This window comes from Melopsittacus undulatus, chromosome 2, assembly GCF_012275295.1.
Source record: "Melopsittacus undulatus isolate bMelUnd1 chromosome 2, bMelUnd1.mat.Z, whole genome shotgun sequence".
Taxonomy (NCBI): domain Eukaryota; kingdom Metazoa; phylum Chordata; class Aves; order Psittaciformes; family Psittaculidae; genus Melopsittacus; species Melopsittacus undulatus.
In genome coordinates this window covers 92,487,921-92,506,991 of record NC_047528.1, presented here as the reverse complement: position 1 = coordinate 92,506,991, position 19,071 = coordinate 92,487,921, and positions in this window count along the sequence as shown.

The following is a 19,071-nucleotide window of genomic DNA, read 5'->3' as shown; positions in this document are numbered from 1 at the left end:
ATTATTTCTCAGTCTGGTCTGAGTTTCTATATGGCTGAGCACATGAGTCAGGGTATTTACAGAAGCATCCTTCATACCATAGATTTTCTGCACCTGCAAACATGTTGTGATCTAGTTACATTAGAAACATAACAAAAGGCAAAACAGAAAACACAGTTGTAGATGTTTAGAAAATATACAAGTGACAAAATGAAAAAAAAAATCATTATTGATTTATTTATGTAAAGGTTAAATCAGAAAGGTCTCTCTCCTTTTTACCAGCCAATTTTCTTTACTTCTCCCCATGCCCATTTGTCATTGACTTGTTCTATACCTATATCATGTTGCATCCTCTAGCAAAGAAAAAAAGATGGCATAAAAATTCACACAGAATAAGGTTTGGATTGAAAACTGAATGGTCTAACCAAGAATTAAATGTAAGAATTTTGTGGTGCATTCTCTTTTCTGACAGGCAGGACTCCGACTTCGGATGCCAAAAAAAAAACAACAGTGTTTCCATCCTATCTATGTCATCAGCTTTTTAACTCGAATTTAACATGACATGAAACTAGCAGACAATCAGGAAAAGGTTTGGTTCTTAAAACCATGTGAGCTTTAAGCATGTTACCTAGAAAATCTTTGGTGTGGAAACCTGGTTTGTGGCATTGTGCTTTGATGGAGTACTTTCCATTAGATAGGAAACAGCATTAAAAATTATCTGCTCTCCAAACTCCTTCCTGTTCTGTCATGTTCATATCTCCAGCACAGATATAGCACAAGTTGAATAGCACAAGTTTAGCGATGTACCTGCAGTAGAAAATCTCACGAAAGAAGAATACCAGAATTCTGTACCATCAATTTTTTCCACACTCTTCCAGAATTGTATTGCATTATTCCAGAAACACTTAAATGTCCTTTCTTTTGGTTTTTAATACAATTTTTGTTTTAAGAGCATAAAATCTGTTCCAAAATTTCAGGCATATTAGTACTCTAGATAAGATGTACTCCAGGTAAATACCACATTCTCCATACTGCTTGCTAATTGCTGTTTCCGTTTCATCCAGTGTTTTAAAATCCATCTGCCAGCTGTGACAATTTCTGCTAGATCAAGTGGCAGTTGTTATCCTGTTACATTTCTCTACTTCCTAGTTTTGCACTAATGCTATTGATTTTAAGCTTGATCCTTTTCATATTCTAGTCTTAGGGTCAGGTTTTACATGTCTTTCCCATGAAGGGAGAAAGGCATCTCAGCACCACTGTGCAGATGCATTAGCTTTTTTCTAGGGTGGTGGCTGAGTACACTGAGACTTGGAGAATATATTTAAAGATACAGAAGTTGTGGAAATTATCTCTAAAGTAAGGACACAATGGCATCAGAGGATGATGAAGATTTACATATAGTTCAAAGACTCAGTTTTGAGGAACTATTTCTCTCTTCCAAGACGTTTATGGAAATGTTTACATTCACCTTCTTGGTGAAGGAAGATGGCCTTGGAAACCATAGTCTTAAGTTTCCTTCCTAACTTAAATATCTGCTACCCTGATTTAAGAGCATGAAAGATTTTTAATAATTTCTTAGAGAAAGCAAGAAAGACGTAGACATACTAGGGTGAGTCCAGCAAAGGCCCACTAAGACGGTTAAGGTTCTGGAGCATCTAACATGAAAGGAAAGATTGGCAGAGCTGGGAAAGTTCAGTCCCAAGACGAGAGGCCTCTGGAGGATCTTACCAATGTGCATACATACATGGTGGGGGGGAGTTAAGGAATCCCAGTGACAGAACAAGATGCAATGGGCACAAGCTGAAATACAGGAAATTTTGTTTAAACTAAACAAACCAAACCAACAAAACAAAATAGCTGCTTATGGGTGCACAGAGAGACTCTGAGGTCTCAATCCTTGGAATAACTCAAACCCCAAAAGCTATTCTCCAGAGATCACCTCAGATCGTCTGTGATTCTTAGAAAATTACTTTGGAAGACAGACCTGAGTAAACCAAGAGATAATGTAATATCTACAAATCTTATTTGACATGAGTCTTTTTTTAGATGAGGGATACATGTAGTGGGTATAGTTTGTCTAATCTTTCACATTTGAAATTCTGTGTTGTGCAAAACCATTAGAAGTGACAGCAAGAGTTGAGGACTAGTATGGATCATGCTCAAAAAAGAACAGAAAGTGTGAAAAAGCCTGCATCTAAAAGTCAGTTTGACAGTCATTATGCCCTTGACATAAGCATAGGCAGCATGGCTCATCTGTGTAATGACACACTACCCCTCTCCCAGTACCAGGCAATGCAATTAAAGACGCCATTCAAATGAGCATCCCAGAGGAGGTTATGTGGAAATACTGCATCTATAGTCTAGGTGAGGGAGGGGGATGATACTACAGATATCCAATATCCATTAAGCATAATGTTAATTGTATTCTGGGCATTGGAAAGCATTAAAAGATTACAGAAAAAAATCTCAGCAAATGCTATTCTCAGGAATTTTAGCTGTTATGCTCTAAAGAGCAGAATACTCTAAATGATGAAATAAAGGCCTTGGATTTTGAAAAAGCCAGACATGACTTCAAAGTGAAAACCTGCTGCTATGATTAGTGTCTCTTCCTTTCCAAGACTTAAGGTGGAAACTTGTGAATTACCAATAGCTGTGAATAACTTGTGGGGAGGTACATGGCGAAGCACCACCAAGTTTCCAGTCTCTCAGGTGTCAGCTTGAACAGTTAGTGTATCAGGCAAAGCACAGTGCTTGCCTGATACTCTTGCTCTAAATTGCTACTCAAATGTAGCCCCATTTCTATCTACTCCTGTCAAGGGTGGGAAGGAATTGAGGTGCTCTGCTGCAGCTGGACCAACCTGATATGTAGGCCCACCGACTAGGACCTTGTTGTCATATTACTTACGTTATTCAACATCAGTATGAAATTCAATCTTACACTGCCATGGAATAGCAGAGACCTTCCTTTGCAGACCGTTTCTTCTTGGTTTATGCATGGTTAAGGTTTGCACCAACTCCTCTATGGTAATGTCTTCTAGAGTGGCATGCACAAAAGTACTTTTGCTAAGGTCACTGAAATCATCAAAGGCAATAGGGTTAAATCAATTAATATCTATAATTCTGGGAAAACACAAAATCCTGAGGGTCAAATGTATTTTTGCATAAGCCTAGAAAAAATACTCATTATTTAGTAAAGTGACACTATTGTTGCATTTGATCTTTACTAATGCATACTGTTTTCACAATTTATCTGATGTGGTCAGGGAATGTTCACTAAGGGGTTGCACCTAATGCTATTTTATTTTTGGCATTTGGTCATCTTATTCTTCTGGAACAGACTAGTATGGAGGATATCATTCCATAAAAGTTAGTAAAATTGGTTTTATAACTCTAGAAGGTTAAATAGTAATAATATGTCAGATTTAATTTGACTCCTTCCTTATCTGAGGAAGGCCTGAATCCTGATAGGAACCAGTCCAAACACTGTGGTAAGAGTGAAGTTCTACCACTGCCTGTTTTGAAATGTATCTCAAAAATACCACATATTTAAAGGAGACTGTTGTCTCTATACTACGCTTCAATTATTCATGCTAAATCAATCCCTGAAATATCTGTAATGCTTCCATGTTAGAGACTCTGGTCGATTTACAAATTATTTTTAGGCAAAATGTGCAGCAAAATTCTTTCAAGCTAATTGCAAAATGTGGTTGTTATTGGCCTGCTTTGAACCTAATCTGAGCACTTGCCTGAGTTGCTTACCTGCATTAGCTAAGATGAAGTTAGTACAAGACAGGGACAGGATTTGTCCTGCAAGCTACTTTATTCTGGGCCCTTTAGCAGCTGTATGACAGTGGTAGGACTCAGGAATGAGAATACATAAAATGAGCTGGTGCACGTTTTCTCAACAGTGTGGTCAAAGTTCTTTTTTTCCACTTCAGGGATTAAGAAGCAGGCTTGGTCCATGCTGGTAAAGGAAGAGTTCAGGGTAAGAACTGAAGAATGAAGGAGATGAAGATGTTGGAGAGACCATGGTTTTGCTCCAGCTGCCACGGGAGGAGCAGGAAGAGCAAGGCTACAAATAGTATTGATAGAAGATGCTTTGGCCCATCTTTTGCTGGTTTTTGTCTTAGACCTAACAGGACAGCAAGGTGGTAGCTGTTTTGCAGATCCCAGCAGACTGCCATTCTAGGAGGCTGCCTCATTTGCACGTGCATCATGCAGATGTAAATCCAACCTGACACCAGAAAATAATGCTTCCAAAGCTAGCCAAAAGATAGCTCATCTAGTTTTGCATAGCTCATGTCCACAAATGTGTAATCAACTGATGGCTATTAGCCCTGTGGTACTGAGTATGAGGTATTGACTTAGCAGGAAGGCCCAGTCCAGATGAAATGAGTTTGACTTGATCAACATGACAATAAAAAACCCAAGAACTCATTTGAAGGAAGTAATTTGAAACTTTCTCCTGCATTTCCCTAAAAGACAGTGTTATTTTTGGGTAGAGCCTTCAAGTGTGATAGTTGTTGATGAAATGGAATTGCTCAGTAAAGCAAGGAAAAATGATGGCAGCAGTAAAACAAATGTTAAAGCTTACGATTTATATAAACGAAAATGATCTGCACTGTTGGCAAGTATTTATTTATCTTGTTCTTAAAGATTTTCAGTGATGCATCCCAACTCAAAAATTTATTCAAGTTATTAAGCATCCTGAGTGTGAGAAAATGTCCCTAACTCTCTTCCTTGATTTTCCTTGCTGCAAGAACTGTTTGGTCTTACCTAACGTTGTTCTCAGTCTCTGATGTCTCAAACACAAAAGCATAGGGATTGGTGTTATAAATCTAATCATTGAACTCAACTAGCACTTAGTCACCAGAAGAGCCAGCTACTTCTAGAAATGGTTTCTGTAGCCAGCAATTACTAGATAACTTACACCAGATAAAACTTCTTGTTAATGTACACCAGATAAAACTTCTTGTTAACTTACATCTGGTAGATGATGCTTGTTTACCTCAGGTGTAAGCTGTAGGGGGTAAAATAAATAAATATTAAAAACAAAAAAAGAGAGAGAAATACTTAGACAAAGTTTTTAGTTGCACCCAGATTTGTTTTGGTTTACAGGGTCAAAAAGCAAGCTCCTGAGGTTTTACAAAACCCAGTTATCCCAAGTTGCACATTACAGAAGTGGGGCAGGGAAGGGAAACACAGTCCTTCATCTAACCCGCAACTCTGAAAACTTTGGTGGTTTAGATAAAGTGAACCTGACTTTGAACCCACACTGGTTTGCAAACCTCAGACCACCCCTACATATTGCTAACACTCCCAGAAGACATTGTCTTGCGGGCTGCAAACTATTTGCAACGTCTACAGTCCATCAGGTTTCCCTACAGCAAAGCCCTGGAGATTTTGGCAATTTGGAAGGCTGAGTATGACCCAAACATTAGCTAATTTCAAAAGAGTACAGCATGAAATATTGCCTGTGACTTCCAATAAGCAGTGTCTCTGAAGATGACTTCTCAGAACTGCGGAACTCTTTATGGGCATTTTAGCAGAGATGGTGCTTGTAAGTAATCTCATTGTAAAGCCGCCTGTCCTCAAGAATACACTTACAGCACTAATTGTTTCCACAGAAAGTGGTGTTTAATGCAGCAAGATCCTCTCAATTCCCCCCTCCTTTCTTCACTCATCTCACTCGAGAGTGTCTAGCTCTTCCCTTTATGAAAGCCACCTCATTCAGTCCTGAGACTCAGAAATTCACTGCAGTCATCAGCACCAGTGTTTCTCACTTATCATGCTTTTCCACAAATAAAAGAACAAAATACAATAAGAAATAATTTTAAATGATTAACCATTTTCACCCTGATTTTTGGCTGCAAGTTAGCTTGTGAAAGTGTCACAATGATTACTCTTTATTAGATTTGCTCTTTGAAATGGTTTTGCAAGAGAGTTTTTCCAGCAAGAGTCTGATCTCAGACCAGTTATAAGAGTGATCTCAGCACAGTTGCTCTAGATCTAAAAAAAAAAAAAGGAATCTAGAGCCATATATATGAGCTATGCATCTTTTTTTTCCAATTATCTATTTAGAAAAGGAGGATTGCTTGTGACCCAGAGTCAGGTCACCAGGATATTATTCCTGACAGCACAGACTCTGTATGACTTTAGGAAATTACATTGGTTAAGGTTTACAAAGCTGACTAGACAAATTGAAGATGAATCCCATGCACATGTTTTAAAGCTTCTGTCATTGTATTTTCTTGATTTTGCTCTTTCTATTGTTGCTCTTATTATTTATTATTTAAAATCAGCCTTATGCACTCTATTCAAACATCAAGGCCCCTTACACTATAAGAAGTCAAGGAGAAATAAGTCCCTAAGTATAAGAAAGGAAAAGACAACAAGAGAGCAGGTGAGTATGATGGCAGTTTCCCCCATTTCTCAGATTTCCCATCTGATAAAAAGGACAGTAATTGTATGTCCTTGCTTTATAGAGTTTGATGCTGATTCAGTTACTAATATGCAGCATTCCTGGAAGGAGTACAATGGTGGGTCTATAAGAATATCTTCATAGAAAAACTCATCAACAATTTAGTCAGCCCTCATAATTCAAGCCATGTTAATTATTTTAATGGGAAACGTGGGTTGTCTAGCAGACATGTTCTGTATTTCAGATGGACAGACTGATTCAGCATAGATGTCTGTGGCTACAAATTCAGAAACTATTTGCTACAGATACTCTCTAATGTAAACTTGAAAGTGACTCTTTCCAAAAAGATTCACAGCAGAAACAAACAGAAAAGGCCAGATTTCAATGTGCAACTATCAAGAAGAAATGTTCTCTGAAAACTGCCCATGAACATACAGTGTGTGTTCAAATACTGGCAACCACATTTTACTTCAGGCTGTCCTTTCTTTTGTTCAAAAAGCCTCTATGGGTGACACACTGGTGTTGGGGAAGTGTGGTTTCATTCCTGTCTATGACACTTCAACCAAAAAGTGGTCAATATGTTTGGACGAAAACTTAAATAAAGCACATTTCCACTTAGTAACCACGGGGGTTGGTCATAAAGGTAAACTTCACTTAGTGAGTCTAAGGAATGAGTGACTCAGGAGTGGAGTCCCTGTGTGTGCTCTGACCACACTGGCGAATGCTCCTCTCTTGTTTCCTCCTCTTTGACTAATAACACGCTCAGGGTAGAAAACCTCAGTTATCCTATGTGAATGCAACCTACGCCTTTGTTCTTGGTTACCTAAATAATCCAAATAATATGAACTACTGTTTATCCTCACTTGTACCTTTTCTATGGGCTGTTGAAAGCTGGGGAATAAATCACTTTGCCCCCAGTAGCAGAAAGACATGCAGTTCATGAAACATGCTAGACAAATCTTCAGTACTTTCTTTACCAAGAGTATCTTTGGAAGAGCCCCTTTGGCTGGGATGTAGCGAGCACCCACAGTCAAAACCAAAGCATTTTTGGTTCCCGCAAAACTGACTGGGAACCTCAAGTGTTCAGTGTATTCATCACCCAGTCCACCCTCAACAGTAAACAGTTAATCGTACTCCCAGAGAAAGCAGTGGGAACTTTGCTACCTACTTCCCCAGGCATGACCAAGCCTTGAATCTACAGAATCAAAAGCTGAAATTCAACCATTGAGAAAACACTTGAGACACTTAAACAGAAGCTCTCCAACAGCATGATGCAAGAGTAAATGATGCTCTGCCAGGGACAACTTTTTTTCAGAGATCAGCTTCATTTTTGCATGCATTTTTCAGGCAGTATCATCCCAAAGTATGCACACTAACCAGCTCTGACACCTGCACAAAAGCAATTGCTAGCAAGGATGTGCACCAAGCCCACTGAAGGTTTAAAAACTTCCCTAAAAGCCCTTTGTGCTCCCAAGACATGTGAACATGATAGGGAGCTTTGGGGCAAAATGCCAGTGGGTCTTGGGTCTTAGAGCTCAGCATCAACCTGCTGATTTCCACACAGCCCTGCTGACGTACCAGCACTCCAATGTCAGGGAATAACACTGGGGAATCACACTTCTGGAAAGGCAGCAATATTGGCTTTTCCTGGACTGTAAGAGAAGGCTGTGCAAAGGAAATGCAGTGTCACCAGCATCCATGATATGAGCAGGAATTGCACTGCAATTGATATTTGCAACCAAGTAACAGCACCACTCCTTTAGTAACAGTACAAAAGTAAAAGGCCTGACAAAGCTCTGAAAGCATGGCTCAAGAATCTAAGTACTCAGGACAGAAAAGATAATTAGGAAAAAAATCTAACATTTATTAATTTTTAGGGAAAAAATCTCAGGGATTTTTTTAGTCTGACTCATAACTTCTGAATGCTTTGGGCTGAACACAAGAGAAACGGTTCGTTCAAAGGAATTTAGTCATCTCAGAGGAAAATGCATTATTTCTCAGTTTAATTTCCTGAAATGCTCTCTTTAGCCTAGAAATTCAACCATTAGTGCTTAGTAAGCAAATTCCTCTTGCTGTTCTTCGCTGCTTCTTTCTCTTCATGACAATTGCTTCCTTTTTCCCCTGCCTGCTTTCCCTCACACACAAAAGTCAGACTCAACTCTGAGAAAGATAAGCAGGGATTCAGGGTTTTGGTAGGGCACTCACAGTTATGCCCCACGTGAGCCACCACTACTGTGGACAGTTAGAGCAGAGTGGGCAAAGTTTAAACCATGTTAACTTGGGTGAATGAACAAAATATCCCTGTAACTCTTCAGCACCCAGTAGGAATTACTAAAGGGAGGTGGCAAAATAAGGGCTCTGTTTGTAGTGGCCAACTCTTTTCCTTAGCTTTGTGCAAAGCCCTAAAACCTTGATCATTTGGCATTGAGTGGGTTTAGTCAAGTCTTTGGTTTCTCTTTGACATCACTTGTCTTAAGCTTCCTGTTTGATCCTTCAGTGTTCTCCTCTTCAGTGGAGATACACAGGGTACTTCTGGCATAGAAAATAAAGAATTTATTCGATCCTGCAAGGTAAGAAAGTAGGAAAATTTCACTTCCAGCACACTAAAAACCTCTATTAGAGGGCATATGAGCTTTCCAAGTACATGAGCTCTTCACAGTAATCGTATAATCACCATAGGATACATGATAGATGTAACATTTTGTTATTTATATCAGGAGCTGAGAGAAGGCAACCATTGTGGATCATACTGCAAGATGCTATAAAGTGTTTGGCTTCAGTGACACTGTTCATTCAGAGACAATGGATGATCAGGCTCAGGGGTCTTCAGGATATGAAAAATTGCAATAAATCCAGTAATATGTGGCAATATAAAACAAAGACTTGAAGAAAATCACAGGATAGATTTCTATACTTCATACTGCAATGGTATCTCCCATTTGTAGATTTCAAAGCATCTTGCCATTATGAAGTAGTTATACCCACTGTAAGATAGGTACATATCTAGACATAGGGGATGGGCATCCATGGGGCAGCAAAGGTGTAAGGGTTATTGATATGTTACAAACCACAGAAGCACCAGAGGAGTGTCATGTAGGGATTAGGGCTTCTCACTTCAAAAAGGTGTTGGGATCAATAACCCAACTGAAGTGCATCAACATCAATGCATGCAACATGGACAACAAACAGAAAGAGCTGGAAGCCATTGTGCAACAGGAAAATTATGACATAACTGTCATCACAGAAACATAGTGGGATGATTCACACAACTGCAGTGCTGCAATGGAGGTCTATAAACTCTTCAGAGGTGAGAGGGAAAGAAAGAGAGGCTGTGGGGTAGCCCTATATGCTAGGGAATGTTTTGATTATCTAGAGTTTAATGATGGTGATGATAGGATTGAGTGCTTATGGGTAAGAATCAGGAGGAAGGCCAACAAGGCAGATATCATGGTAGGAGTCTAGTTTAGGCTTCATCCTAACTAGGAAGAAAAGGCTTCCTGAAAAGCACTAATTGGCAGTTACTCCAAGCTACTTCATGAGGAGCCAAGACTTCACAACCAAGCCCTAGGCAGCTCTAGGGGGCTTGACCAAACAGGAACTGAGAAGCTGCTTGCTTTGTCAGGTCAAAGTTAGAGGAGCGAATGCACTTAGGACATGAAGCCACCCCCAACAGGCATCTGAACAAGTAATTTCTTTGTTGGTTATGATCAACAGCTTCAGCCTTGGCTTCTGAAACAGGTACAAACACATGAGTTGATCCCCAGGAAATTACCCTTTTGCTCACAAGGGCAGAAAACCTGATCACCACCCAAAAAGAGATGCCTCTGTGACTCCCACATCAAGTGCTTTAGTGTCAACACCAGCCCTTGTCCAAAGAATTACATGCTGCCCAGCAAAGCACTGAGAATGGACAGGGACACTGCCAGGTTTTTCGCAAGGACAAGCATCAGAAAACTCAGTAAGGAAAACGGGTCTCTTCTGAATGCAGACTGGCATGGCACAAACCACTGCATCAGTGTACTTTCTGGCAGCTGGATCCAGATCACCCTGGCTGTTCTTGAAAATGGAACAAGTGATAGGCCTAATCCCAAAACCTCCTTCAGGAGTCCATGAAATACAGCCCCAGGTCTCTTCCATGGGATAAAGCCCTAGAGTGCAGGGAGGCCCAAGACTGTTGGTTGATATTCAAGGATCACCTGCAGCAAGCTCAGGACTGCTGCATCCCAACTAGAAGGAAGTGCAGCAGGAGGGCCAGGAGACCTCCTTGGATAGATAAGGAGCTGCTGAGGAAAATTAGAAGGAAAAAAGAGGCTTATAAAAGGTGGAAGCAAGGACAGGCAGCCTGGGAATAATACAGGGATGTTGTCCGGGAAGCTAGGGACCACGTTAGGAAAGGTAAGGCCCAGTTAGAATTAAACTTGGCTAGAGATGTTAAAGATAACAGGAAGGGATTCTATAGGTACGTAGCGAATAAAAAGACTAGGAACAATGTAGGCTCCCTCCAGAAGCTATTAGGAGAACTGGCTACACAGGATTTGGAGAAGGCTGAGGTTCTTAAGGACTTCTTTGCCTCTCTCTTCAATGGCAAATGCTCTGACTGCACCACCCAATTCTTGGAAGGCAGATGCAGAGACTGAGAATGAAGACCCTAGGCCCACTGTAGGAGAGGATCAGGCTTGAGACCATCTTAAGAACCTGAATGTACACAAGTCCATGGGACCTGATGAAACCCATCTGCAGGTCCTGAAGGAATTGGCAAATGAAGTTGCTAAGCCACTGGCCACCATATTTGAAATCAGGTGAAGTTCCCAAAGACTGGAAAAAGGGAAATATAACCCCAGCTTTCAAGAAGGGGAAAATGGGTGACCTGGGGAATTACAGACCAGTCAGTCTCACCTCTGTGCCTGGCAAAATCTTGGAGCAGATTCCCCTGGAAGGCATGCTAAGGCACATGAAAAACAACAAGGTGCTTGGTGACAGCCAGCATGGCTTCACTAAGGGGAAATCCTGTCTGACCAATTTGTGGCCTTCTATGATGGGGCTATGGAACTGATGGACAGGGATAGAGCAGTTGATGTCCTCTACCTGGACTTGTGCAAAGTGTTCAACACTGTCCCACATGACATCCTTGTCTCTAAGTTGGAGAGACATCAGTTTGATAGGTGGACCACTCGGTGGATAAAGAACTGGCTGGGTGTCTGCACACAAAGAGTTGTGGTCAATGGCTCAGTGTTTAGTTGGAGACCAGTAATGGGAGATGTTCCTCAGGGATCGCTGCTGGGACCGGTCTTGTCCAACATCTGTGTCAGTGACATGGACAGTGGGATTGACTACGCCCTTGGAAATTTTGTCAATGACACCAAGCTGTGTGGTTTGGTTGGTACACTGGATGGAAGGAATGCCATCCAGACAGTCCTTGTGTGCAGTTCTGGTGTCCTCAACATAAAGAGGTCATGGAGATGTTGGAAAAAGTGCAGAGGAGGGTTACGAGGATGATCAGGGGACTGGAGCACCTCCCGTATGAAGACAAGCTGAGAAAGCTGGGGCTGTTCAGCCTGGAACAGAGAAGGCTGTGTGGAGACCTGTGGTGATGGACAGCAATGAAATGATCAATGTGATCCAACAAATGTCGTCTATTACAAAGCATCTATCCTTTTTATACTGTTGTCTGCATCTGCTTACAATAGCTCGGTGCATTATACTTGGATACGTACACAATAACTGGCTGTATTAAAATTGGATGCATGATCAATAGCTTGCTGTATCAGCAGATACATATACAGTGTAGCTCACAGCAACTAGTATACAATTGGTTACATTAAGCGTATGGGAGCCTAGTCTCTAAAGCTTGCTCACAGTTCACTATTGTGTCTTAGCACATTCCAGTTTCTCCTCATCCTGCTTTCACCATTACTTTTGCTTCTTTAACCACAGCTTTCTTCCTCCTCGGCTCCTGTTGAGCTCCATGTAGGCACTGGCTGACTTGGGACTGTGGCCTGCACACATCATAAACGCCATCTTCTAGTGCTAAAACATCTGGATTTGGGGCAATATGCCCACGGCTTGGCAGCCAGTCCACAGAGACCTCATAGCAGCATTCCAGTGTCTGAAGGGGGCCTATAGGGGTGCTGGCGATGGGATCTTCATTAGGGCATATGATAGGACATAGGGCATTAGGGCAGAGTGATAGGACAATGGTAACAGGTTCAAACTTCAAGAGGGGAAGTTTAGATTGGATATAAGGAATAAGTTCTTTACGGTGAGGGTGGTGAGGCACTGGAATGGGTTGCCCATTGTCAGTGTTCAAGGCCAGGTTGGACAGAGCCTTGGGTGACATGGTTTAGTGTGAGGTGTCCCTGCCCATGGCAGGGGGGTTAGAACTGGATGATCGTGACGTCCTTTTCAACCCTATTCTATGATTCTATAAAGTGTGTCTCTGTCGTCTAAGGGGTTACGCAATGATCGCCAGTGTCCCCCATGGAGCTGCAGCCCCTTCAGTTAGTCTCCATCCCCTGCTTGCAGCAGTTCTGGAAATCTGGGGTGATGTCACAGCCTGCGTTACAGCAGCAACAGCCTGCACCCAGACAACAGCACAGACCTTCACCCCTGAACCCACACTTGTCTTCTGCTCCCACCCGTGTACGCCTATTCCTTCAGCCCTGCTCCTCTTCTGCCCTTCTGCCCTACTCCCAACACTTTCTACTTGTTCCAGTCCTAATTCCTTCTTCCTGCTGATTGGATACCACCTTGGTACCTGAAATGCAGCCCCAAAAGAAGCCCACCCTTGTCCTGCTGGTGGCCACGCTCAGCCCTTGCGGAGGCGAGGAGGCAAAGGACGGCCTTCATAGAGTAAGGAGCCGGTGGGTGCCGAGGCAGGCGTGGGGCTGGGTCCGTCCCTGGCCCCGCAGGCAGGGAGCATGGGGCTCACCCCTCTGCCCTCTCTGCTCTGCAGGTCCTGAAGCCGCTACCGCCCCGCAAGGTGCTGAAGCGAACCAGGCACAGGATCCTCCAGCTGCAATCGCCATCTTGTCAGAGCTGGTGGGTGCTGATGGACAAGGAGCCCCTGGCCTCCCACCAGCTCCTGCTGGGGACGTGCCTGGGACACCAGGGGCCCAGGGCTCTGCCTGGGCAGCGAGAGGGGACCGGGGTGCCCAGACCCCTGTCCCAAAGCTGCGCTCCACTGCTCTGGGCAGCACCAATGCACTCTTCTGCTTGGCTTTGGCCTTAGGCTTTTCCAACAACTGCGGGAGCTGGAGGAAGAGGCCACCAGCAGGACCCAAGTGGGGCTGCACGAGGAACCAATGGAGGTGGACGCAGAGGTGGAGGAGGAGGCGATGGAGGTGGATGGGGAGGTGGAGGAGGATGAGGCGATGGATATGCAGTGATGAGTGGTAAGGCAGCACTTGCTCCCCATCCACTGCTGGCAGTCAGGGTGGGTCGGCTGCTGCCGTCCTGGGGTTGGGACTGTGTGTGATGGCCCCACTGCAGGGACATGGTGCCCGGCGGCCTCATCCTGGCAGCACAGGCACCATCACCACACTGCCCTGTGCTGCCTTTGGCACACGCGAGCCGAGGCTGATCACATAGAGCCCAGCTCCCAGCTCCCATCTCCCAGCCCCAGCCAGGGCTGAGCCCTGCAGCAGAGTCCTGCTCTCCCCAGCTGTGGCAAACACAATGACCATCAGTAGCCTCACTGAAATGACCTCGTGCTCCTTCTTTCCAGGGCTGGTGGAGAGAGAAGTTTTCTGGAGTTTCAAGTTTTCTTTAGAAGAGTTCCTGTTTTCAAAGAAGATTGTTGTTTTTTAAGAAGATTGTTCGGTTTTCCATAAGAGTTGTAATTTTAGATAGGATAGGTTTAGGTTTAAGAATAAGACTTGTTCTTTTAGGTAGTATAGTTGTAGTTTTAGGTAGAAGAGTTGTATTTTTGATAGGGAGATTGTTCCCTGAGAACAGTTGTTCTTTAATGTTTATTTTATTTATTTTTTGTTGTTGTAAATACATTTATTGATGTTTTACTGACCCTGTCTCTCTGTGTATTTACTGTGATCACACGTGGCTTTGGCAGACAAGTGGTTTCCACTTGCTCTGAGCTTGCAGAGCTGGAGGGGCCATGGGGGCTGGCGCTGGGTGCTGGGGCACCCCAACTGTCCTCACGTGGGCTCCCTGCCCTGGCAGAGCGGCTCTTTCAGGCTCTCTGCAGCTGTGGGCAGGGATGGGTGCAAGCGAGGGACCAAAGGTCTGGGCGCTCACTCTGACCCCTCAGTGGCTGCAGGGCACCTGGTCTGGTGCTGCCATGAGGCACAGCCTGTGCCAGTCCTGACCAAGGCTTCTTGGGCTGATCCTCAGGCTGGGGAAAACACGGCCACGTACAAGGAATCAGTCATGGAATCACAGAATCACAGTGTGTGCAGGCTCAGGTCACTGCGGGGATCAGCCTGCACCCGGCATCCTGTTGGATCCTGCTGCCCAAACCAAGCCTTTTACCCCCTTCCATCCCTTCCTCCTACTGAGTCCCTTGGTCCCCATCCCACAGGGTGGGAAGCGGGTCTGGGGCTGCAGCTGGTTTGGGATACCAGATGTTGGCGGCTGCAGCTGGAGCCAGGCTCACCCACTGGTGCTGTCATGTGGGACCCTGCAAGCAGGCAGGGAGATGGAGCTGCCTGCAGGAGAATGGCAGCAGCGTGCAGGGCGAGGTGCTGCATGCATGAGGTGTGCGTGCTAATGCAGATGGGGACACACGAGTTCAAGTTGCAGAGCTGTTGCAGACCCCTCCTGAAGCAGGCAGCCCTCGGCACATGCTGCTGGCCCCACATCTTGTGCTGCCCTGGCAGTGTTCAAGACCTGGTTGGACAGAGCCTTGGGTGACATGGTTTAGTGGGAGGTGTCCCTGCCCATGGCAAGGGGGTTGGAACTGGATGCTCATGAAGTCCTTTCCAACCCTAAGTATTCTATGATTCTATGAGTCAAACTGATGCATCTTTTAGCTGGAGGAAGAGAGAAATAGCCCTTCTACCTCCTTTGTACAGCTGGAGAGACCTGGCTGAGCCCAACCATTTAAATACATGAGAACAGCGGCTGAGCATCCAGCTTGGGCCACTGTAGCAGAGGCTGTTAAAGGCTGGTCAGTACACCTGGATCAACACAGTGAACACAGCACAAGGGCTCTGGGCTCTCTCAGGGCTTTGATCCATCTGTTTCTTCACATCCTGCCCAGAGGCATTGCCCAGACCAATAAACCTCTTCAACATGTTTCCCTTTTTAGATGGCCAGGTCCTGCTAGTGATATTTCTGTGGAAATGAAAGCTTGATATCTAGCCCCCAGGGACCTGATGTTGACTGAGCGTATCTCTAAAGTATTGCTTTCAGGAGGGAGGGCAGGCATCAGGGAAGTACCATGAAAAACCTGCCTTAGGCTTATACTTTTCCCTTAAGCAAACAAGAATAGGCTACTGGACTGGATCTTTGGTCTGAACAAAGACAGCTGTGTCACCAAGTCCCTCCTGAATGCAAGGGGTGAACTCTGCAGAGGTACGCTATGGCTTTGATCAAATTTTTAAAGAGTTAGAAGGAACATGGAAAAAAATGCAAAGCTTCTATCAAGGAAAGTATATGACAAGTTGCCTGTCTTTCCTGTTTGTTGAATAAAATCTTCCAAAAACCTCATTATCAGTCTCAAAACCTTTTCTGCCTGACATGGCTCACTATCATGCTCACCCCTGTGCAATTCAACACCTTCTCCTGAGGAATAAGATTTCAACACGATCTGTGTGTAGTTCCTCTCTGCAGTGTTGGCTAGCAAAGACTCCAAAGAAGAAACTGCATATCCTTCTTCTAAAGCTGGGTTTTGTGTTTCTCTCCATTGACAGAGAAGTTACCCTGTGGCAAAACTGTTAACTTCAGCATCTTTCTAGAGCAATTTTTCGGCTTTTAGATTAAAGGCACAGTGGTGCTCCTTTTGGCATGTTCTGTTGCTCTCTGTGTGAGGACTGGCAGAGCAGTGGGGTGATGGTTGTTGTGGGAAGAAGGATCTCCCCAGGGGTTACCCAGCCTCTCTGACATCTTTTCTGTGCAGTGCCCCTGCCTCCTGCTAAAGCTTCTGCTTTTACTCCTGTGAGAAAAAGTGAGAAATGAAACGCATGGTGCTGCTGTGATACATTATCAGTACGATATCTATCTATTGTGATACACGGGTAACCAATGTACAGGGGGGTAATACAGAGAAATTGTACAAGGGAGTTAAAGGAATTCCTTTGCTTAAACAAAAGTCTTGTCTGTCCTAAGTACCTGCCATTGCCATCTTGCCAAGGCATTGATTACTGCTGGAGGGGAAGAAACAGATGCTAATTCTACTGACAAAAGCAGATGAAAGGTCCTGCTGATAGGCGGCAGGAGAGGCAGACTGGGTGACCAAGCCTTAAGACCATGACAAAAGCACAGGTGTTGGGTCCTACTGATAAGCGGCAGGAGAAGCAGACTGGGCGCCGACTAACCCTAAATCCATGTCTGAAGGTTAAAAGGTGTAAAGGTTAAGAAGAGGAAGACTCATTTACTTCATCTTGAAGACCCCTACCCACAGGAGGAAGACTCATTTACTTCATCCTGAGACCCCTGCCCATGACCAGAAGGGGCACTGCGCAAGTGCAAAGGACCTTCTGGCTCATTATAATACGAAGCGGGGATAGATAATACATATGTATAGGCGGATTGAGCAACCTCATGTCTATGTATACCTTAAGAGAATAAATGTAAAGGGACAACAACCCTGAGGTGTGCATGCTTTGCAGGAGCTATCCCCATGCACCTCAGCGCTGAATAAAAGCATACCTACTTTACAACTTTAACTAGTTGTGGAGTCTATCCGCGCATCATTGTGCTGCTGGAATGTACTCTCCTAACACACTGCAAACCTCCCTGTTATCCCTACACAACCTGCAGACCCTCTTTCAGGCGGATAAATCCAACTGTCAAAGTTCAGATACAAGTTCAGGAGGGGGTAGAGCTGAGGAGTGTAGGTGGGGAAAGGTTAAAGGAGTTTTTGTTTTGACTTCAGTAACTTTGGATGAGACTCAAAGAGGCCTGGACTGTAATCTGCTGAAATTAAGTGTGCAGAGCAGAGATCCTGATAGGGAGATATACTGAAACCTTGAAACAGCATCAGTTCTTCAAGACTGTGAAGTGACTGTTAGCATTTATGCTTTAATAAAAGGAGCCAAGAGTGATGAGAGGAATTACAGTCCAGCCGACCTCACCTTAGTACTTGGAGAGGAGAGTGAGAGTCTAATTAAGGACAGCACAGTCCAGCACTTGGACAAGAAAAATCCCCAGGGGTCAAAGCCTGCACAGTTTCTGTAAAAAGAGCTAGTGCTTGACTACCTATTAGAAAAAAAAGTTAATATAACAAAACAGGAAGGTGATCTGATGGGCATCATCTGCTTGTATTTTCAAAAGATCTTTTATAAGTTTCAGCAGAACAGATCATGAAGAAAACTAAACAGGCAGAGGGTAAAGAGCAATGCTACATTCAGTATTAAAAATCTAGTAAACTAAAAGGAAGAAACAACTCAAGCTAGAAGAGTCCTCTAGAACAAATATAGGAAAGTCATTGGTAAAGCTGGGCCAATTGATTTTCACTGAAAAATACTCATTCATTGAAGCAAAAGACAAAGAAAACAAATCTTGACATAAGGCCTGTTTCCTTGAAAAGTAGACACAGCTATAACTTTCTGCATTGTTTCTACATCTGTGCGATGGAAACAGCTCACTTGACCAGATCAGAAAGAAAGCTCTGCTTATCAGTCACTTACAGTAGCTGATTAAAAAGCACATTTAAAATTGTGAATTATAAAATTAAATGCTTTGAATGGTGCATTCAATTTTTAAATTATCGTTAGTAGAAGTGTCTGGGGAATACTTGAGCTTTTACTTATCCTCCCTGTTTCAGGAAGGAAAATTTTCCATCCTCCTAACTGTTGCAGCAGAAGCAGCCTCCCTTTATCCAACACTTGCCAGTGGGGAGACTTTATCACCAGTGAGTGCTCGGGAATAGTGTTACCCCAAAACAAAGGGTTAAAAACTAGGAGTATCTTCTATTGCACAGGACTGTCCGTTCCCAGCCACAGACAAAACAGGCCAGCTTCCTAAGGTCTTACTCAAAATTCAAGGAGGGAATTACTCACACACATATTATTTCAGCCAGAGAACGTCCACCCCCTTGGTTCCCACAATGTATCTCAGAGGTGGCTGGCATGAGTCTATTAGCTTAATCTTCCTTTCACACACAGGGTAACAACAATAATGTTTTGGCAGGCACCACAATTCTCACATAACACATGCACTATCCATTACACACTCACCTCATTTTCAAGCTGCTGCATGTATCAAACAAAGGGTTGTATTTTCCCTCCCTTGTTTTTCTGGGGTTGGGTTATTTTTTGTTGTTGTTGTTTACAAAACATTGGTAGAGAGAAAGAAAATGAAAGAGAAAGAAAAACAGGGCTAAAACCTAATCACTCAGTCAAAAGCAACTACCAAAAGGTTAGAAAAGGTGTACTGCACCTTTTCCCAAAAGAATAAAAAAGCCAAGGTGTCCAGTGCCAGCAGACAGATCTGATTCAGAAAACAAGAAAAAAAGCAGATTGTAAGGAGTCATAGAATGTCTAAAGTTAAGTGGA